The following is a 24,001-nucleotide window of genomic DNA, read 5'->3' on the forward strand; positions in this document are numbered from 1 at the left end:
TTGGCGCTCAGATCCCGGCCGGCAGAAATTGCTGCTCCTTGATTGGATGATTGGTTGGCCCATGGGTGGGCACCGGGTTAATTGTGCAGGCTTTTGAGTAGTTCTCCTTGTCGCTGATTGTTACCATGGGATTGTTTTTCCTGTTTCCTTCTCCTTTGGCTTCTGTGTCCAAATTCCAAATGGAGAGCATGGAAAAATATATGCATTGCCAATGAATACGCAAGAAGAAACCAAATAGATTAAATTAGTGACACAAAGAGGTGAGAAGGCAAACAGCACAGACCCTCTCAGCTGAATGTTTCACTTTTTCAACATTAACCAATTTAAGCCCTCTCTTTGGAATTGGTCAATCACACACTCTGGTGTGACTGGATAACTGACTAACCTCATCCACTCATCTTCTTTCCAGAACACAACCATGACAGCGCACACCTGAAGGTTCCACCGAGATTTAAACTCGGATCACTGGATTCAAAGTCCAGAGTGCTGACCTTTACACCATGGAACCCCTTCCACAGGCAAACTACGCTCTTAGTCATGCAAATGCTTGACAATATAAAGGTTTAAAGCAAATTGTTTGTTTTTTTTGGCCACCCTTCCTGAGTCTGGTTCTGCAAGAGGTTTCTTCCTGTTAAATGGGAGTCGTTCCTTTCCACAGTCGCCTCAGGCGCGCTCAGGATATATATATATATATATATATATATATATATATATATATATATAATATGCCAAATTTGGTGGCATGTTTACACATCTGTTTCATTCTTGGTTCAATTACTAATCTGTTTGTCACAGTCAGATGATATAAATGATGCTTGTTTGAATTAAGGTAATATATATCATTCCAGCATAATTGACAAGCACAGGGTAGAGAAGTCAAACACACAAAAGAGACGAGAGGCAGTGAACCAGTGGGTGAAAGACTTCCTCGCTGAGTATGCAGAGAGCTTCTCACAAGTCTCCATTGTCCTTGAGGCAAACATCGACAGGTGCATCTATGGTCAGAAAGGCTTCGAGGACAGCAGCTTTCAGGAGATGTGGGAGCTCTACAGTCAGCATGGAAGATTAAAGAAGAAGCCAGAGCAGTTCACTGACAGCGAGAGAGACAGAGCACAGAAGGCCTACAGCTCAGTGAGGAGGTGGTTGAACACACCGGTGACCCACATCACAAGTGTGACGATGAAGAGGTTCAGAAAGTATATTTATGAGAAGGAGAAAGTAAGTGTTCAGAAAGAGAAAGGTTAGAATTACACAGAAAATAACAAATACTCAAATAGGTGGTATTTCATCAACTAAGTGTTGAGTGTTTAGTGTTGTAAGTATGCTTGTTTGTGTTTAGTAAGTGAAACGTGGTATATCATACATTCTGATTGTTACACTGCCTTATTGTCCAGCAACTGCAGGATGCACCTCTAAGTATAGTCCTTCATTATGGCCCGGTGATGAAGCTGAGATGGTAGCTGCATGTGAGGCTGTGGAACGTAAGTAAGACACATCAGTCAATTTATATGAAGTAGTTTTATGTAAATAAGTCATAATATAAGATAAAATTTTATACATTTTTAGACTCTACCCAGTCCCAGGAGACAAGATAAAGCTGCCAGACTCCAGTGTTTTCCAAAGGCTTTTTCACCCCTCTTCACTGCCCAAGCAGCCAGAGTCCACCGCACCACCCAAGCTGCCAGAGTCCACCGCACCACCCAAGCTGCCACACAAGAAGCGCATATCCAGGATCCCGCCCAATCAGCCGGAATCTGCTGCACAGCAAACTGAAGCCCCGTCCGCATCCCAAGGCCAGGATTATCCACTGAAACCACCTCTAAGTGACTCACCTGTAAGTAACATTTACAGTGAATGCAAACATAACGTATCATTGCATGTTGCAAATAATAAAAACAACTTTGCTTTGTACGTTTTGTGCGTGTTACAGGTGGAGTTAGAGGGCTGGGTACGTCTTTGGGAAAACCCAAACGGCATTCCAGCAGCTGACATCTCATGGCTAAAGGAGGACACAGAGAGAGGTCTCTTCACTGCCGTTCAAATCTACAAGGACATCACTGGTGTGCTCAAGAAGCAAAGGGTGATGAAGTCAGACCGCATGTGGTTTTCCCCTCCAGAACCTCCAGGCTTCGTCGGAGGTGCTCTGCCTGTACCACACCTGTTTTTCCGCAGCCGTGTCTTTGTGTGGCGCCCTGTAGGAGTCTGGAGATGTTCCCTGAAGTGTCCTCGTGGCGATGAGTGTGTTGGAAAGGGTCGTAATGTGTACCTGTACAAGTCTGGCTACCACCACCGGGTATAACTCAATTCAGCTGTGTTAGAGTAAAAACATCATGGCTGAATAATGATTAAAATGTATCTAAACATGTAAAAGGAAAAGTTCCTTGAAATTCATCTTGATTTGATTATATATTGTTATATTGTCACATTTGTGACGTATCCAACTGGTACACGATGCTGACGGAGGTCCTGTGCTGTGGGCCTTGCACAAAGTCAGCCAGGGGTGGAGAAGGTGGCACATTAGGTCGGTGGCTTGCATGGGATCCCGTTATTATAACACAACTGAGCGAGGCACATCAAGCTGTGTTCCCTGCCTGAGTTCACTCAGCATCGTGTGTGCACGTGTCAGTCTTTAAAGAAGTTATTCGAACCGACCTAAAGTTACCAATTTTTCCTCCACTAACAGGCGTGGTGTGGACAAGAATGCTGTGCGTCTTCTGAGGGACCGAACCGAAGGGAACACTATGGTCCAGGTGTGGCGTCAGATACAGGAAAACCACACAGAGAAGCACCTTCAGTGCAAAGACCTGTACACCACACTCCTTATGAGCTTAGTGAAACCTGGAGGGATTGTTTCTGCAGTAGGTCACACATTTCAGGCTCCGCCTCCTCCAAGAAATCTCTGGTCTGCACGGCTCCTGCGCCACGCCTTCCTGCTGGCAGAGGCCGACAACGTGCAGGACTACAGGAGCCAGATCCTCTCCACTTTTGGCACTGTGCTAAAGATGGATTCCACCAAGAAAGTATGTAAATCAAAACACAATCCTAGATTGTGGCATACAGAACATATTTCCTATTATAAACATATTGTCATGCACTGTTAAATTATAGAAGAACAAGCAACTAAGTTGGGATGCAAACTCCAAATGTTTTTTAGGTAGTGAAGAAGCTGTCTGGTGAGGGTCACGGCTCAGGTTCACCAGCATTGGAAATGAGTTCTCCCAGATAGTGACTTTTGTGCTGACCTGTGAGGAGTCCACAGAGAAGCTGGGACCTATGTGCCGTGGAGTAATGAAGAGGTTTCGGCTGGCCAACCAACCTGTCCCCAGCATCCTGAATGTGGACCGTGGGTGTTGCCGTGCACAGGGCCCAACAGCTGTGGAGACTTTGTTCCAGTCTTGGGTGGACAGTGGAATGGTTGTGCGTCTGCACATCTTTCACTGGATTCACCGTTTCGATGCAGCCGTCCGCACAGAGTCTCACTCCAAGTACGCAGTGTTCAAGTCTGCTCTTGCTGGGGCGGTGCTGGCGTACAACCGAGCAGACATGGAGCTCCTCATCAAGGCTGTCAGAGCCAAGGACCCGACAGCTCTGAATTCTGTGACAGATGAGGACGTCATCCGCCTTTTTATTTCCAGGGAGCAGCTGAAACATGACGTGCGACGGGTCACACAAGGGGCGCAGGAAACGTTTAGGCTCATCAACCTGGCCATTGAGGAACTGAAAGGTCCCGCGGGGCTGGATGAGAGTGGAGTCAGCCTCTTCAAGACACCTGGTATAAAGACCTGACACTAAAACTTACAACATTAATACTAGTTGTTTGGCAAAAAAAAGTCTACACAACAATCGGTTTGTGTGTCTGTACGTCATTTGTATTTGCAGCGGTCATTGATGAGATGTGGGCGGCGCAGCGGCGACACCTGGAGTGCATCCAGGATCCTCCAGACATCTACATGTATAGGGTGGCGCGTACAGCGACCATCAACAAAGTGGATGTGCCCTACTACAAATGTCTGCGTGGCAACAACAGCCTGGAAGGATTCCACAAAACTTTGCCCAACATGCTCCCAGGTACACAGGTGTAGTGTGGATATTTATAAAATGTCACACGTGTCACTGTGAGTCATCTCATGTGTTTTATTGGGATGTTCAGGTCCCCACTGCGCAGCCCGGCCCTATCAGGTCTATCTGATAAGTGGCATTGCACGGTGGAATTCTGACTGCCGCTCTGATGCAGTGTTTGGGGGAAAAGGACGGCACCACAGAATCTACTCTGCACTGCTTATCGACCGCCTCAACACCCGCTGTCGGCAGCTGTTCGGAGAGACTGTGGAGGAAAACTTCCAGGCTCACGCTGATGTCCCCTCTAATGAGCTGCTCGGGTTGGAATACCTGTTTAGTCAGAGTACAGGAGAATCGGGCCCTTTTTCTCTCGCAGACATCGTGAACGATGTGACAATGCGCTGAGTGCTGAGCTGCCCCACATCCGGCTCTCCAGCAATGAAATTGCTAGTGCTCACCTTCCAGTCTTTGTGAGTAGCTGTTTGTTTGTTGTTGTGGATGTACATTTTATTCCAGGAGTTAAAGCCGTTCAACTGCTACGTATGAGCCAGTGTTAGACGAGTTTTCAAATGTTGCCACTTTGCCAGGAGTTAAATTAGACATTAAAACAACAGTGAAAACAGTAGCAAAGTATTTAAAGCTTGTGTAGAAGAAGGAAACAATCACTGAGGAAAAAGCTTAACAAGTCAACGTGGTCGTGTGCAAAGTCAAAATAACGTTACAAAATCTAAAATAACTGTAAGCCACAAGAGACAGAAGCAGATGAAAAGCAAATAAGACTAGATAAATCACACCTGCAACAGGCATAACATTTGTGTGTCACTGTGCTTACATAACATAAGTGCTCAGCACAACAGGCTAATGTACACACTGGTGAAACTTTTGTGGCTGCATTGTCCTCATGGGTCACGCACCAGTCCGGAGAAGACGACCATCCTGGAGGCATACGAGCGGGTCCAGCACCCAATTTTAGTGGATGACCCTGTTCTCTGCAAAGCTGGCATTCCCCTACCTAAAATAAACGTCAAGACCGTGCGGGACTTCATCCAACACCAAGAGCGGCTTGTCAACATGAAGGCAACAAGACGACCATCCACCATCACAAAGATCACCTCCATCTCAGCCACAAAGATGGTCAGCTTTCACTGTGTCCAATAACTGTAGCTTCTAAAGTGGATTTCATAGCACTGCTGCATGTCTGACAGTTCATTTGGGTGGAGAAAACATACATCACAACCCTCTGAATCTGCTTTCAGTCCGACTTGAACAGTCTCTCACAGTTTCAGACACAAAATGTGTCTTTTAGTTTGAATCTCAGCTGAAATCTACAACAACTGCAGAGTGACTCATATCATTTCAACACCTGGTGTGATAAACTTACAAAAACACAAGAGCAACACCTGGGATCTTTTTGGGAGAAAAGGGGATTCTCTTCATGCTAACAGAGCTGGTAATAAATTATTTATGGATCCTACAGAGTAAAACAAAAATAAAGTTGCTTTCTGACCCTTGACATTTTTTCCCTTTTATTAGAAAAATATTCCAGATTTTAATCCCATGGAGGGAGCCGATGAAGTAAAGATTGATGTGCATAAAAACATTAAAAACCTCTCTTGTAAGTTCTCGGTTCAAGTTTTATTTTGCCTCAGCTGCATGTTTTTCTTTATTGAATCTTTAAGCACTCATAGATCAATTTGATCCCAGCAGAAGTGTCGCAGGTTTACTTGGTTGCTGTAGTTTACTGAAGCAGGACTCTAAGCAGGGCCCTCCGCTAACATCCTCCTCTCCTTCAGAACCAGGGACAGGGTTGGGTTTGGGAGGTGACATCGCTCTGTACTTTAAAGAGCAGGCTTGAATAAATCAAACTTCATTTGGTGTATGATCGACTTTTCAGAGGATTTGTAAATGACTAAATAAATAACACCACTGGCTAAACCTTCCATTTAACCTGAACTAAGCAGACGTTTGACTGGTTTTGATGCGGTCAGGATCACACTCATTGGACACATACAAGATCTCATTTACTTACTTTACATATTCATTTGCTGTTCTTAGTAGCACAGGAGACAGGATGGTGAATGAAGAATTGCAGCAAACATTCTTCACAGAGCTTGTGTGGACGGGGGAAGATGATATTTACTGTTGAGGTTAATGGAGACGGCTCTGAGTTCGATGTCATGGAAACATTCCTTCAAACACCTGACTGATTCATTATGAAACTGCTGCCTGTGCAACAGTCAGAGCAAAGGGTTCAGTGGAATAGCTCAGACTGTTTGGTGAATGTTTTAAATGTCAGATGTTCTGGGATCAAAATTTATGACTCAGTGAAGTTTCAGCTCCAACACTAAAAATACAAATTGAAAAGCACTCCGAAAACATCTTCAAGGTGGCTTGGTGAGTTTAACAGAGACCATAACTTGCCAGTGGTGCAACAGCTGGTTCAAATCCTGCCTGTTATCCTCAGGATAACTTTACTTTGAATGGAACAAAAATATTTCAATACCGAAGTGGAATGAATGAATAAATGTCCCACAAACTCTCCATCCTTCCATTTGTTTTACATGGTTTCAGGGGGACTGGAGCCTACAGTGGGGAGAATGCAAATTCAGTGCGATTTTCTGGATTTTATTTTTAGATTCTGTCACTCACACTTGAAGAGAACCTATTATAAAAATTACAGACTTCTACATGCATTGCAAGTGTGAAAACCAGCAAAATCGGCAGCGTATCAAATACTTGTTCTCCCCACTGTATCTGTCACAGAAACTCGTCAACATTTGAATCCAATAACAAGTCTGAAACTAAATGAAAAACTGAAGCCCCAAATGAATGTTGGCATGATATACGCCATGTCAAATCCAAAAGCAATCCCTGTTTCTCTTTTTGGAACTTCTTTCTCAGGACAAAGATAAATGTGAGGATCAAAGCCAACAATGACCTGGGACATCTCAGCAGATCCAGGATCAGCGACATGGAGCCAAAATCAAACAGAGGACAACATAACAAACTGTTAAAACAATGATGTAGAAGATATACAAAAAAAATGCATGTGTATATATGAATCTACTGTGAATTTACACCCTCTTTTCTATTATAAACAGTAAGGAAATGTTAAAAAATATCATGAAGTTATACTATGACAAAAGAAAGTACCATGAGATGCTGCAGGGTCAAGAGACACTGTGTACTGAGAGTCCTCTTATCTATCTTACTTCAACTTCTGTCTAATCCTTGTTTGACTGAATGTCGCATAACCTTGTGTGGCCAGTGATCTTGTAGGATGGATGGATGGATGACTTTATTGATCCCTTTGGGAGGTTGCTTCTGGGAAATTTAAATCTCCATCTCACTCAGGCTCAGCACTGTTATATACAAAAATGTACAGAATAAACAAAGTGGAAACTAAATAGCGATAGCATCATTGTTTTGTTTTTTAACTCAGACAAATCTGTGTCAGCTTCTTGATATGTCATGCAGACTCCTTGCTGTGAGAATAAATGTTTTGTATTAATTGTCTCCAGCGACTCTGAGCCTCATTTTGAGAGAATTTTCTTGACACCAACACAACAGACATTTGACATAGTTTCACAGCTTGAAGTTGAGCCTCGTGTCCTTTTAGTGTTGGAACGGCCTTAACTTTCAGCTTTAGTCATGACAATCAAACAGCTGTCTGGAAAGTACAGGGAACAACTCCAAACCTTTTTCAGACTGCGTTAAAAATTTCTAAGTCTTTGGGAAAGATTAGCACAAAGATTAGAACCAAACACACATTTTTTTTTTAAATATCTCTGTAGCAAGAACATGAAACCCATGAGAAATGTTGACATCTGACCTTTAATAAAATGCAGAACAATGAAATACAAACAAGTGTAAAGTGTCTAGATAGTTTACATCAAACTGAAATGATATATTTCTTCTAAAGATGTTGTATGTTTACAAACATACCCACAGCTGGTGCACAGCTACTTTTTGAATTTGAACTATAAACAAAACATATATGTTCAGTATAATAGAATAAAACATGTATCTACTTTCAAACAGATTGCATATTCAATTCAGTTTTATTTATATAGCGCCGAATTAAAACAATGTCATCTCATGGCACTTATATTGTTCTGTCTATCAACTCACAACTGATGCCATATTTATCTTGAACGGTGGGAGATCTGTCCACAGTTAAAATTCTTCTGATTGGTAGTTCCTGTTGCAGCTCCCAGGTGAATGTTTTCTTATCTGCCGTGAAATATATTGTTGATTTAAACCAATAATTTATCCGCAGTGTGAGTACGTTGGTGTGTCTTTAAACTAGATAATCGAGCAAAAGCTGCTCCACACTGACCACAACTGTATGGTTTTTCTCCTGTGTGAATACGTTGGTGTTTTTTAAGACTGGAAGATGTAGTGAAAGCTGCTCCACACTGACCACAGCTGTATGGTTTCTCTCCTGTGTGAATACGTTGGTGTTTCTTTAGATTACTTAATTCAGAAAAAGCTGCCCCACACTGACTACAGTTGTAAGGTTTCTCTCCTGTGTGAATACGTTCGTGTGTCTTAAGATAGGAAGATGTTGTGAATGCTGCCCCACACTGCCCACAGCTGTATGGTTTATCTCCTGTGTGAATATGTTGGTGTGTCTTTAGACTAAACAATGCAGTGAAAGCAGTCCCACACTGACCACAGCTGTAAGGTTTCTCTCCTGTGTGAATACGTTGGTGTCTCTTTAGATGGGATGATGTAGTGAAAGCTGCCCCACACTGACTACAGCTGTATGGTTTCTCTCCTGTGTGAATACGTTGGTGTGTCTTTAGACTAAACAATGCAGTAAAAGCTGTCCCACACTGACTACAGCTGTATGGTTTCTCTCCTGTGTGAATACATTGGTGTCTCTTGAGATGGGAAGATGTAGTGAAAGCTGCCCCACACTGACCACAGCTATATGGTTTCTTTCCAGTGTGAAGCCTCTGATGACACCTCAGATGTGATGATCTTTTGAAAACTTTCCCACAGTGTTTACAGGAATGACATCTGGATTCCTCTTGGGCTATATGTTTCTGCAATGACAGAAAGGAAGAAGGATTAGATCCTTTTGAAGTTCACACAAAAGATTTCTCTAAGCTAACCAACATATTCTAACTGGACGTGTATAGACCGAGTCACACAGGTCTCAATATCTCAAATCAAACATGAACGCTGAGAGCTCTGTGCTCTGATGTGTTCTGCACACGTTTAGGTTTTTAAGTAGTAAACTCTTGCTTTTTGATCTTTCACTAATTATTTTTTGTCATGATGAAATTCTGAAAAAGGTACAATATTTCTAAATGATAGAATGAAGCACAGTCTTGTCCAAGTTGTTCAATTAAACAACTTGTAGAGGTTGGACTGAAAAAGGTTGATGACCACTGGTTTAAATGAATAAAAGTAACAGTGGTGGTAATACATGACATTCTTGACACTAACCCTTTGTTCCAGCTTACAACCCAGAGGTCTGCAGCCATTGAGCTCAACAGCTATCAGGGAAACAGTTTTAACTCAACCTTCGTTTCTCTCTAAAACAACTCTTTACCCTGAGGTAGACCATTAAAGACCCAGAAGTATTACCACCACCAGGTTTAATTCATGTAATCCAGAGACTTTAAACACAAATAATGAAGATTAGCTCCTGAACCTCTCAAATCTGAAGACTGAGAGCCAGAAAATGTCCCACAACAACAATCTGGCCACTGAGTTTCTTCCAGCAGATCATTCAGCCTGCAGCACATTTTCAATCTAAGCACATCTGTATCAGAGAGTGGAGATGAAACCAAGAAACACTATTTCCACATTTGAAGTGGTACTAGCTATTCAAATAATATAATTTTGCACATTTTACAGTGGGAGAAAGTTGAGCAGAATCAAGTTCAAGTTATTGTTGGTGTGGCCCTCTGACACAATTTCTCATGTGGCCCCTTGTAAAAATGAATTGCCCACCCCTGGTCTAAGCACATTTGTATCAGTGAGAGGAGATGCAACCAGGAAACACTTTGCTAACACCTTTTCAACATTTCATGGAAAAGCAGAACAAGCGGACGATACACGGAGCCTCGACACTCGTCCTTGTGTCTTTGATGTCCTCCACACTGACCTGAAGCCCGGTGGAACCAGAGGATGAACCGGCTCTGTTCCTGGTGGAGGGGTTTGGATCCTGGTTCTGCCGCTCCATTCTGGTCCTGGTCCTCTGACTGATGGACTCTGTCTGCAACTGTCAGTACATACAATAAGATCCAGCTGTGGCATGCAGCATGTTAAAGCACACCCACTTTTCTTCTTCTCCTGAAAACCTTTCTGGGCAGTTTTTAACCATCTAGTCACATTTCATTAAACTTATTATTGTGGTTTTTATTTAAATCCTTGATAACTTTAAAATGGTTCTTAAAAGACCCACTAAGGTCACAGTTCAAAATATTTGTAGCTTTTTTTTTTTTTTAAATTCAGAAAATTTTTTAGTAATATTCTCTGTAGAACGACACCCACGGTGTGAAATATCCCATGAATCTCATCTGAGTCAGTGTAACATGATCAACTTAAATCATTTTACTACATTAAGACAATGATACTGTTTGAGGAAAGGGTCCCAATATCATCCCATGTGATGGTTCAGTGGGGGAATGATCTAGTTCTGTGTGGCTAACAGCACGTCAGCAGGAGCTGTCTGACTGATCTGAGACACTCTGAAGAACAACATGAAGTGGACCATTCTGAGGCTGTCATTTAAATATAATGGAGTGTTTTTCTGGCATCAGAAGTGCTCGTCCAGTGATTCATTCCAGAAAGCTGCTTTAGTGAAACCCAAAGTTTGAGATTAAGGAAATTCTCAGACCCTTAAAACTCTGAAATATTTTTCAACCCAAATAACCTACAGTCTCCTTTATTTTGATTCTGAAATTATCTTACCTGGTAAACTTATGTGTCCAGTTAAAGAGTAAAAAGTGATCTTGTGTTGTGGTCAGATCAGAGTATCAGCTCCTAAAAGTTGCACAGATCCTCCTAATAAAGATAATTTTAGCTCCATTTTAACTCCAGATGTTGGCAGGTGGACTTTATGAGTAAAGACATGTACAACCTTTTTATCATGCGGTCAGTCCTTTTTGATACGTGGATAAAAGAAAATATTGGATATGTAAAGGAAACTGAAAAATGAAGCTTTCATGAGACGCTTCTGAAGAGGACAGTCAGACTGTCTTTTAATGGGCTTCTGAGTGTAAATCTGAGAAATCAGACACTGATACTGAACTGCATATTTCTACTGCTCCTATGATACTTTCCTGGATCACTGACAAATCTATATTATAATGCTATGACTCCTCTTCAAACTCTTAAAGTATTTATAGTGACCATAATTAAATCCCATTTTAAGATCTAATCATGAAATATGGCATAGTGTGTACATTAAACACATGTTTTTGCTCCATATTTTTATCAAAAAGCCAAATGATACCCAGATAAGCCTGGAAAGAACAATTCTAAATTATCCATTGATCATCAAGTTTTTTAAATGACAAAAGATTTCAGCAAAACTACAGAAAGAAGTTTAGAAAACTGCAGCTTTAGTGGAAAATGTGACAAGATGGTCAAAAACTGTCCAACAAAGTGAGAAAATCGGAAGAAACGGGTCCAGAAGTATGTTTAACACACAGGTAGAAGGATAAAGCTCAATTTTATTTGTCCATCTGGCCGGCTTATTGAAATCTATAGTTGATGTTTTTCTGGTTTCTGCTTTTAGTACAACGGTTTGCAGAGCATTAGCATTAGCATTAGCAGGACATGCTAACTGTGAATCGCAGCCAGGTTATTTGAACTTTTTTACTCTTTAGTACATGTTCTGACTGCCCGTGTCCAGGTGCAGGAATCAAACCAATGATACAAAGTACTTTGTAGACATTTCTGCAAATATTTGACCGCTACATGTATTCTTTTCTGGACTCACCTACATGCAGCTTCCTGTAGTGATGTTCCGAAATGTGCTGAGGCTTCGAAGCGTGTTTGGCGTAATGGAGGAGACGGCTTCCTTCATTTAGGGGAGGAGCCGAAAATGATGACATCGGCAACCTCACTACCCGTCCCAACCACGTGACTGCTTCCATAAACGCTTCAGATTTTGTCAGATTTATATGCCCGAGTATTGACAAGCATAGAAACCCCTCAATCTCCATTTAAGATGTTTGTTTTTTATGGAGAGTTGCGGTCAGTTCGGGTTCAGGATACTAGAGTTTTGATAGCGTCAATATAGTTTGGAGATAGTTTCGGGAGTTAAGTGAGAGAGAGATAGTTTTGAGATTAGGGAGAGTGAGGAGAGAAGGATAGGTAAGAGGATGGAGCCAGCTAGGAAGAGGAAGATTTCCCCCGTGTGAGAATATTTTGATTTGATATGTCCTATTAAGGTAAAGCTTAATCTAACATATATCAGATGCATTAGGTTTGCTGATCAAGAACTGTATTTTTCACTGTTTCTTAATGTATTCATAGGTGAGGTGTTTACTGTGTTCCAAGGAGTTGGGGTACAATAACAACACCTCATGCATGCTAAGGCATTAACTTTCTTTGAGTAAAGTGACAGAAAAACACACACAACCTGCCATATCATATGATGCTACCTTTCTGGGAGAATTTACACACAGAATACATTAAAAACTATTTCATCATACACATATGTGATAAGCGGATGAGAAGATGGGTGGCGGTGAGCTCTCAGTGCTTGTGAGAGAGAGAGAGGGGGGGGGGGATTGGAGACAATAAAGCAGCAGGGGGTCTCTCAAACCTGGTGTAGAAGGTGTTGAGATCGTCAGCTAGTCCGGGGGAGGGGGTGACCACAGGGCTTCTACCAACCAGGGTCGTTGGTGCCTGAATCACTCTCCAGTCTGGCTCTATAGTCCTCTTTAGCATTTTTGATGGCCTTCTTGAGGCCCTGTCTGGCCAGCCTGAATATGTCCATGTCACCCTCTCTGTACGCCTGCTCTTTCCGGCGCCTGAGCTCTCTGAGCTGCTTGGAGAACCAGGGCTTTTGGTTATTGTGCCTTGTGATGGTTTTGGTTGGGAGGCAGACCTGCTCACAGAAGCTGATGCAGTAACATACAGTGTCAGAAAAGCTGCCGTTGTCATCCTCAGGGCCCCTCAGTGACTCCCAGTCAGTAGTCTCCATGCAGTCCTGAAGCAATCTCTCATCACAAGAACTACAGAGTTTGGCCGAGAGGTTTCCACAGTGGAGAAAAGAGCTGCTGAATCGTTGTTGAACGTGTTCACAGATGTACTTAGTTCACTTTTCTGATCACATTAAGACCAGATGTGAACAGCTTCAGGGCGCCGTTAGAACCACTGTGTGTCATTCATTACTGTAAAAACTGTGCATCATCCTTTCCTCTTTCTTTATTCCAAGATCTTCTTCTCCACTTCAGCTTTTGGCTAAATCTAAACACAGCTCACATGTCTTTGGACATTAATAACATAGATCACAGTGACATATGCAACACTTCAGATAAGCAGCTGCCCCAGTATAATTACAGATGCTTAAAATCATTGTTATTTTATAATATTCTTTCATGAACTGTGAGAAGCATTACACAGAGGGTTCATCTCCAAAGCAGGAGTTTTGCTCTGTCTGCAGCCTTTTTATTTTCGTGTCAATGACCAGTTCAGCAGGTGTGTCCCTCAGAGGAGCTGGAGGCAGCTGTTCAGGGCTACTTTTTTAGAAGAAGGTTTACTGATTGGAAAGGGGGCTCCTCACTGTGACACTTTGTGGGTAAGAGCCTGAATAAGGGCAACTTCTTCTTCTTCTTGGTTCTTGAAGACGTTTCATCTCTCATCTGAAAGGATTATTCAGCTTTAAACTAGTTGGTGGGAGTATGGACTTCTAAGCATCAGAGTGGTCTTTTACACCAACACGTTGTGCTACATTCAGTTCTTCACTGGCGAGGTTTCAATCTGAAGTTCCCTTCGATCAAATATGTCCACAACCACACAGATGCAAACAGAAACGTATTCAGACAGAAATATTAACCACTGTAATGAGGTGTAGACTTATTTATTGACCTCCTTGCTTTGTTCACAGAAAGTTTCAAGAGTTTTTTTCTCTCTCATGATCTAACTTTTCTCCGTCTGTGATATTGGCTTTTTTAGCGTGAGGTAAAAAGGATCCACGGGAGTCTGGAGGATGGACACAAATACAGGGAAATGAGAGGTATGCCTGACTGCACTGGGATGTTGTTTCCTCACCTGTGAGTCACTTTGGATCAAAGCATCTGCTAAATGACTAAATGGAAATGACATGAATGTCCATGATGACTGTACAGAAACATTCCACAGAACTGTGTATATGAGCTATCTTTGTAGAAACTGGATGTTTCAGGCTGTTAGTCTCAGTTGTTTCCAGATATTTGCCACATAGCTCGCTGTGAAAGCTGCCTTCAACTTAACATGTAGAGATATAAAACTGTGGAGCTGATGGATCTAAAAGTGACATGAAATCACTTAAAGATGATTGTTATTTCAGTGTCAGGGGAAGGAAATCATATCACTATCAGCACATAATGAATGTCCTTGTGTAAATGCTTTGAGAAACGTGTTGAGCATCATGCCCTCACTGTGCATGTGTTCTGTTTCTGAGCTGTAATGTGGTACAAAGACTTCACATGAATTTAGGAGGTTTTCCTGCTCCTGTCTCAGTCTCAGTGCACTCTGGATTCATCCTCTGGGAAGCAGAAACATCCACAGGAAACTGATGAACATCTGTCCAACAAAATCAGCGTCCTGATAAGCTGCTGCTAGAAGGACAAAATCCTGACCTGAGATCAGTCCAAGATCTGTCTTTTAAAATGGAATAAAGTGAAATGATGAGGTGAAATCTGCTGAAAGCTGTGAAACAACAAGTGCTGCTGGAAGTGTTTTCATGAAGAGCTCATTAAACTTTTTAAAGGAGGAATGGACTTTATTCCAGCAGCAGCTCAAAGCAGGAGATTCATATTTATCTGGACATTTGAATGAAAACATTCAGTATTAAATAAATGTCTTTAAAATGTCTTGCTTTTATTTATGGTGAATTGAAGTTTCATTTGGATCATTTTCCAGAACAAATCTGTGAAATGTTCACAGTTTTTATCTTTGAACCCTCAGAAAACTTCTCTTAATAAGAAGAAAAAGTTCAATAAAAGTTTAAATAAATGAAGACAGCAGTGAGGAAGAAACTCCCTCAGCTCAGTATGTTTGTGACTCTGTCTGAGATGGAGGTGAAATATGTGAACCTGGGCTGTGGTTTACTGCTCTCTCACAGCCATTCTGTTTATTCACAGCTGAGAAATCATCTTTCTGAGGATGACCATAACCTTTATAAACATCACCACTATCTTTATTAATATCCAGAATCACTGTGAATGTTTCTGCTTCTTTCTTCTGGTACCAGTATATCCAGTTTTCATCACACTGGTCAGTTCCACAGCTGAAGGAGACACTTTGACCAACTCTCCTGGTCAGTGTTAACTGGTCCTGAATCAGCTGTGCTGCCATAGCAACCAGCGCTGGAGAGACACAGACAGACAGTGTTTGTTCCAGGTGGAGTTTGCTGGCTCCTGATTGGCTGGAACATGAGATTTCCTCTGACCCACAAACACAACTACACTGCTGTCACTGTGCTGCTTATTGGGCTGTGAATGTTGTCAGAACAGCTCTTCAACAACAAGCTGAAGATGTGGCTGTTGTGCTGCTTTTGATTCACAGTCAGTGTAAACAATATGGAAAGTAGAGCTCAGGAGGTGCAGCTGAAGCTTTTACTTCTTTCATCATTACTTATAGAGATGACACTGAAATGCTTTTGTATTCAGAGCTTTTATTGATTGTTTAAGGGTGACAGCTTCATGACACTTTCTCCAGTCTGACCCTCACTTGGAACACAATCAAACATACTGGGACATGTGGGAAAGGATCACAGTGTTCATACTGTACATATCTGAGAACATCCACAGGAAGACACTTTATCATTTACATGCTGATTCTGTCATTTTAACATCTTTCAAAGTCAGATTTGTACTAGAAATGATGTTATACACTGTATGTTGACACGTAGAAATAATCCCATTCTGCTTGTAAGCAGCTCTGAATAGAAACAACCATAACTACACTGTTATTACTATATTATGTTGATGCATGAAAACAGCTGAATCATTGTGCTGGAAACACTGAGAACAGCCGGAAGATGTGGCTGTTGTGTTACTTTTGCTTCACAGTCAGTGTAGACAACATATAAAGCAGCTTCAAAGATACTTCCAGGTGAGGCGTGCAGAAAGCAGCTGTGAGCACCGTAACATACAATAAATACATTATTACTGACCTGGACACTGATACATTCAGATTCAGTTATCACATATATATAAAGGATCTGCAGGTCACTGCTTCTGTTTTCATTCACATTTCACACAGCATTCATACAATCCATGTTTCCCACCATTGCCTGGGCTCTATGAACATGTGCTGCATATTATTTACAGTTAAGATCATAAAGCTGAAAGAAGTGATGTCATCACTGATTATGACCTCACAGTTCTGCATGACATCACAATGGAAACATGTCATCAAAGGACATGACATCACTGTACTTTCCCAAAGAATGATTAAAATTGACTTTTTGATGACTAACATCAACTAAAAAATGATAATGGATAAATCTATCTATTATATGTCTGTTGGAATTCTCAACAGTAGGCACGGCAACAGTTTCCGTAGTGTAGCGGTTATCACGTTCGCCTCACACGCGGAAGGTCTTTATTTCATTCTTGTGTGTAGATGTATGACTGCACGTTACTGATGGCAACATCAACATATTCATAATTATGGATAGGAGGGAGCCTCATCTGCTATTCTTGACATGCTGGAAAGAAAACAGCAAATGTTCTGCATCGTACAAAAGCGGATCCCGCCCTGCGTCCTATGAGCTGTCCCCAGGCAACTCTCTGGAGCTCTGTGAGAATGCATTTCCAGCAGATAATCTCTGTTGTAAAGTCATTTTTGCAGGTTTTCATGAGATTCTCCAATGCTGAGGTGTGAAACGGAATTTGGTGAACCACCAGCTGCTCAGCGAAAATGGCACCCTCCCTGTCAGGGAATCGAACCCCATTCCTTCGCGTGACAGGCAGATTCTAACCTTTGACTGTCGTGCCCATATTAAGAATACAAGCTGTAAGAGCACCGCTGAAAAATTGACCAAAAAACCCCACTTTGCTTTAAACCTTTATATTGTCAAGCATTTGCATGAATAAGAGCATAGTTTGCCTGTGGAAGGGGTTCCATGGTGTAAAGGTCAGCACTCTGGACTTTGAATCCAGTGATCTGAGTTCAAATCTCAGTGGAACCTTCAGGTGTGCTGTCATGTTTGTGTTCTGGAAAGAAGATGAGTGGATGAGGTTAGTCACACCAGAGTGTGTGATTGACCAATTCCAAAGAGAGGGCTTAAATTGGTTAATGTTGAAAAAGTGAAACATTCAGCTGAGAGGGTCTGTGCTGTTTACCTTCTCACCTCTGGGTGTCACTAATTGAATCTATTTGGTTTCTTCTTCCATATTAATTTGCAATGCATATATTTTTCCATGCTCTCCATTTGGAATTTGGACACAGAAGCCAAAGGAGAAGGAAACAGGAAAAACAATCCCATGGTAACAATCAGCAACAAGGAGAACTACTCAAAAGCCTGCACAATTAACCCGGTGCCCACCCATGGGCCAACCAATCATCCAATCAAGGAGCAGCAATTTCTGCCGGCCGGGATCTGAGCGCCAACTCCATGCGGTGCGCACAAGTTGGTACTGATTTAGGAAAAAGAGGATTGTACAATTTTACTCCTTGGTATGGATACTCTTTCAAAAACGTCCAAAAAATAAAATATGTGGTTGATAAAACTGTGTGACTCAGTCCTTCAACACAAAAGGCAGGCAAAGGAAAATCAGCTGTTCTCTCCATCTAATCATAGGAGCAAGGCAGTAACTACCATAGAGGACACCAAGGTCGTGTCCTCTGTATTTTTAATTTTTTTTTTGTTGCTGAAATTGTGGTGATTTTATATTTGAAGAGCCAAGAGTAGGGCTGTTTAATAAAACAGTGGCTCAGTTTGGGCAGACGTGCTGCGCGTCATCGACAACATGCACTGTCGCTATGGTAACTACCACACAAGTCGGACTTTGATGTTGTTACCGTTAGTGAGTCAGTCAGTCACACCAGTCACTGAAAGAGGAGCACATCAAGCTAAACATGTAGGTGGAGAGCAGTTTAGGTGGTAGATGACTGTGACAAAAAATGCATTTTAATGTGGAGATATTTTTATTGCAGCCCAGCGTCCTACTCGGATAGCAAGGAAACATGAATCAAAGTTTAATTTGTATATATTATCCCTCTGTCCCAGGAAAGTTCATTCCCTTTTATTCCTAATCCATGACTTGATGAAATTCATTCTCCAGTTTTACATTGTAACTCATTTGCAAATCATTTAGGATGAGGCTGATGTTCTCTGATAACAAACAAAACAAATAAACCTAAAAGTCATTATGATGTTGTTTTTGTTCCTTTAAGACTCTGAAAATGGCCAGATTTAAATAATGGAATTAAATAAATTTCCAGGGGAGCCCCTGAACCCGAGTAGAAGTTCTGACTCATGACCTCAGTATTTTTTGGGCCTCTGCATCTAAAACCTCACTCAGGTAAAAGAATCAAAGTGTCATCAGCAACATTTACTAACACTTCCACCAGTAAAAGTATTTATTCTGCAGAGCAGCTCTCAGTGTTTGCTGTTAGATATAAAGTTGCCTGTTTGACAGTTTAAAGTGGCTGCACGTGCACTTTTTCTACCTTCCAAGTACTAACCAGGCCCGACCCTGCTTAGCTTCCTAGATCAGACGAGATCGGGTGTGTTCAGGGTGGTATGGCCGTAAGCGAGAGAATCAGTCACAAATCAGCTTTTTATAGATGCTGAAACAACATCTATCACTGTGTTCTGACTTCTAAAATATAATGTAACTGTTTAAAAATGAGCAATTTGTGATGATTTCATCTAACTAAGCAGCCTCGGTCTCTCTGTGTGACGCTGAACACAAAACTACACACAGGGAACAGAAGAGGTCAACAGACACTAAGTTATCTGAGAGTCTCACTTTCAGCTGCATAGAACCAACACGAGAGAAGAACATGTGCAGGATCAGCATCAGCCTCTCAAGCCAATTAGGTGAAAAAATAAAAGAAACATATGGTTCCAGCAGCTATATAATAGATATTTGTTACGGTGACTCAAACAGGCCTAACGTTGGCCTGTTCTGGCCATGGTTAAAGCGAGTTTGGGCGGTTTCCCACCATAGTCCTGTGATTTTCTTAAAACCTTTTTACAGTTCCAAAGCCTAATTACTTTGAAAGTACATTTGAAATGTTGTAGCACGAGTTTTCCGTTTTCACCAATTGACAGGATGGCATTTTGGCCGGACTTTCAAATTTGCAACGTGGAAATAACGTTTTTTTCAGTGAACGCAGCATGAATGTGTCTGACGCAGAGAGGAGGATAAATGAGCTTCATAATGCACTGGCGCTGTCTTTCCTTGGAGAAATGGTGAAGTTTTTTTTACTTTGAATACAGTGTGGGTGAAGGAAAAATATGTCACGCGAATGAAAGCAACAGTTGTTTATGAGTACATTAAACGTCAGGGCTGCAGCCATAGTTAAATTTCCATGGAGCAGGGGAGTCGTTTGCTCCGTGTTCATTTGACTCAGTCTGAGTCTGCAGAGAAGCTGCGGCTGCGCACCGGTCTGTAGCCCCACAGAGTGCAGGGATGAACGGCTCCTCTCCTGGTCCTTCTCCCTCTATGATAAACTGTAAGTCACGTATAATGGGCCTGTGACCAACATGAGTGAGAAATCTGCTCATTCTTTATTTTGAAAGGATAAAAAAGGGGAAACCCCTCTTAATCTCCAGGTTTACTGCAGGACCAAACATGTGTTTCAGTGTCAGATGTTGGGAATTTGTTTGACTTGTGTAAATTGCTCAGGAAGCACGACAATAGCCAACCAGCTGGGAAATGCTTGCTATCCAAATCTTGCATCCTTCTCTGGGTTCCCTTGTTCGTGTTGTAACTTCTCTTCATTTGAAGGTGACTCAAATATAAACACAGATTATCCCAACATTTCACACACATGGACTTTAAGAAAATGTCTTCATTGTCAGAGCTTCTTGTGTCATGATAGTTAATGTTAATGTCATTTTTTCAGTTCCCTCAAGTACTTCAAACACAGTCGGACTTTGGTCACTTTTTGGGGTCTAAGTTGTTTTCCAATGTGCAATTTTACTGTCAAAAGTATTTTTAAACCTCTGATTTTTTTAAAAAAGAAATCTGTCACGATTTAAGTTTTGATTCATGTCTTGTCTTGTCATTTCCTGTTTTATTTTGAAATCACTAACGTCCCTCTCCTTTCAGGTACCTTGCCCTTCCTCCTGTGTCTGCGTCTGATTGTCTTCCCTGATTCTGTGTTGAGTTTAGAACAAAGATTCTCTTAATGTCTGAGAAATACCCCGTAGAACAGAAAGCTCAGTCTGTACATACATTTACATTTTGTTTCCCTGCAGCTCAACTGAGACCATTCAGTTGATGTCAGCTGCAGTTAGTTTGCTGCACATGTGACAAACTGTGATATCAGAGAGGAATCACTGAGCTGCAATCAGCCAAGATGAATTTACTTAATGAGCAGAACTTATGATGATGAATGAAACAGAGCTGGCTCATATTTTCTGATACTTTCTTGGAGCAAAATGACAAACTGAGCCCAGTTCATTCTTCTAAGCTGCTGTAAATGTGCTGCAGTAACAAACCTGTTGTGAACTCACATCTTTTTTTGTTTTATTTCCACCAAGAGAGCAGAAATACGCCTTTCAGAGACCCCCAGGTGGTATTACATGGCCTCTGTCTTTTCAGGGTAAAACAGAATAAATGTTAAACAGGCTTCTCAAGCCCAAGTCTGCGTTTTGACATGGTGAAAAACGTGAACAGGACATCAGACTGTTTCTGGATGACAGCAGAGGAAACAAAGGGACAAAAAGGGACAATCTGACTGTCTACACAACACAAATATGACGTATTATTTAAGCATATACGTCAGAGCGTTGGGTCTGTTGAAGTGTGCTGCTTTTATATACAGGTAAAGACCTCCAGAACCAAGTCTGAGAACTAAACTCACGTCTCAATCAAATGAAACTGACGACTCAGAAACAAATTCTGACAATTATTTTAATCACATATCAATCAAACCAGTTGATGGAAATCAAATACGTTTGAAGCTCAAAGAAGAGTCCTGTCTTTCTGTCTCCTTTTTTGTCTTTTTTTACATCTTATTATTCATTTAATTTGATCTTGTTTATTTTTCTCTCTTTGAAACATTTATTATATTATTAATGTATAAATGCATGCATGTGTGTATTCATGTGTGTTTGTAAATATTATTTCCATACACTTTCTACTGTTTTTTGTGGTTAAAGAACAAATAAAATATAGAATGAATATAATCAGTATTCACACTTTATGTTACTATGTTTATTTCTATTTCTACCACAAATGTACATTTGATTTATTGTGGTTATTGAATCATTTTTATTCCCTCAAAGCCATCATAATCTGCTGTTATTATTTACTGCTATTGTTAAAGATTTCTTATCTATCCAGTTTAGCTTTTACTGCCCTGTCCACAGCTGACAGGTGTGGACCCACATTTGTCCCATTCTTCCATTCTTCCTGCAAACACATCTTAAGGTGTGCAACAGCACGGGGTGGTGGTTGTTTCAAAGTTCTCCAACCTTCTCTATTGGGCAAGGACTGCAGGCAGTCCAGTCCAGTGCACGCCCAGTTTGTGCAAGAAAACCACAGCAGTCACAGGTGAGGCAGCTTTATTTAACCAAAACAGTGAGTGCTGTGTCATCAGGAAGTAGATCTCCTCTCTGAAATGCTGAACCAATTCTCTGAAAGTTGTTTCACCTCAATCTAAAAAGGTGTCGGGCCTAAGCAGCACCTTCAGAAGCTGTGGTACTCTGTAACTGACTCATGTGTTTCCATGAACCCAGATACTGTCAACCCTCCTGCCCTGTTAGCAACTCAACTGCAAGTAGAAACAAAAGAGGCAAAGGAAACGACAGTAAAAATCTAACTGCAGGAGCAGCAACCCTCCCTGACATTCGTGCCTTATCCACCTTTTAAAGGTGCAGATAACTGCAGAGGCATGGGAGGATTCCTGCAGGAACCACCAGGGACAAGAAAGTGAAAAAAAGAAATAAGAGATCAATTTAAAAGCAAAACTCATGAGCAGGTAGCAGACCAGAGATATGATCCAGCATTCGTTGCACCACTGATAACACATCAAGACAGTAGTGTTGCTCTCTCACTATTTATGTCTCCCTGAAGCAAAATGTCTGACTTCTTGCATCACGCATCTCTCCACACAAGCAAGAGTTTGACAGAAACTTGCCCATCTGGTGTGAACAAACTGAGGACCTGCTGATAACCATGATTCAGAGAGAGGAGCTCTTTATGACATCACTGAAAAACACAATGCCAACTAAGCTGTAAAAACAGAGCTCTGGCAGCAGGTTGGGGAGACACTTATATCAGGTATGAATCTCTATGTGCCTCTGAGCTGTACAGAAGCACTCAGCTATGGAATACTTTAAGACACAAAGCTTAAAAGTCCAACAAAATCAAAGATATACAAGTGATATGATACTGTTAACTCACAGCTGTTCATGGCTGAATAACAGCTTTGTTTGGTATTTTTTCATTTATTTAATTATTTTTGAATTAATAATATGCTGAATTTATAACACATAACCTCTGTCTGCACTTTATAAATGTGACTTTGCTCACAGTTTGACTTTGTCTGTCAGCGAAAGAGATGAAGAACAGATGGGATTCCCTGAGGAGGCAGTACACCAGATATAAGCAATGGTCTCCCTCAAAAATGATTAATTTTAGAATTTCCAACGGGCCGTGAAAGCATCATCACAGTGAAGACGTCATCTCCTCGTTAGTATAGTGGTGAGTATCCCCGCCTGTCACGCGGGAGACCGGGGTTCGATTCCCCGACGGGGAGAGGGAATTATTTTTATTTTTACAACTAAATGATTAAGTCTGGAAATATTTGCTCTCCGCTTCTTTACTGATGCCTGACAAAACGTAAACATCATTCCATAATTATGCATCATGTTTGAGAGAGTTCAGAATCACAGGAACAGCTTGAGAAAGTAACTGGATTTCTGGACATGAGATTTCTGGACATTCTATATCTTTTATTGGGTTGAATGAAAATATTTTTATTGCTACTCTCAACTTTTTGTGATTGTTGTAGGTAAAATGACCTGAAAATGTGCATTTTCTATAATGGGGTCCGAATTGTCTGGGTGGGTTCTTTCCCGCACCATTCACTTGTATTTTCATTGTCCTCTTGGTCTCCTTTGTACTTTATGAACTAGTATGTGCTATGAATTCAGTCTGAATACAGGCACGGCTCTGTAATCCCCGTTTATCTGCATCACTGGGGAAGGCTGTTCACCCAAAGCATTTCTGCTGATTGTCCTGGTGGTGGCCACAGGAAATCTGATGTAATGGAGAGAATCAAAGTGGTCACAGTGAAACTTTTCTACATTTTGCTGAGTAGGAATATAAAAGTATGTTGTTCAGTAAGTGTCAGTGGGCAGTGTCATTTGTGGCCTGCAGCCCTCCAGGTCTCTGCTGCAGGACGACGGCCCTCTGAAGATTCTCAACCACTCAGTGGAGGAGCTCCTACAGATCTACCACAAGGTGGTTGATGACCTGCTGCCATCTGTCTCTATCACAAGATGCAACTCTTTCAGATGAATGGTCTTTAAAATTAAAGACAGGCTTCTGACTGTGGATGTGTCTTCTGGGACTGG

General features: G+C 41.5%; 1 protein-coding gene and 3 non-coding genes across 4 annotated transcripts in view; 2 read left to right on the forward strand and 2 right to left on the reverse strand.

Annotated features, from left to right (window-relative positions):
* Positions 1-24,001, reverse strand: part of LOC140294513 (protein NLRC3-like) — a 1,060,349-nt gene that overhangs the window by 151,861 nt on the left and 884,487 nt on the right. The window lies entirely within an intron of this gene.
* On the reverse strand, positions 437-508 carry trnaq-uug (transfer RNA glutamine (anticodon UUG)). The gene has a single exon. It is a non-coding gene; the product is annotated as a tRNA-Gln (tRNA).
* Positions 17,360-17,431, forward strand: trnaq-uug (transfer RNA glutamine (anticodon UUG)). The gene has a single exon. It is a non-coding gene; the product is annotated as a tRNA-Gln (tRNA).
* On the forward strand, positions 23,110-23,181 carry trnad-guc (transfer RNA aspartic acid (anticodon GUC)). Its single transcript has one exon. It is a non-coding gene; the product is annotated as a tRNA-Asp (tRNA).

This window comes from Leuresthes tenuis, unplaced genomic scaffold, assembly GCF_036924035.1.
Source record: "Leuresthes tenuis unplaced genomic scaffold, fLeuTen1.0.hap1 SCAF_1, whole genome shotgun sequence".
Lineage (NCBI taxonomy): Eukaryota > Metazoa > Chordata > Actinopteri > Atheriniformes > Atherinopsidae > Leuresthes > Leuresthes tenuis.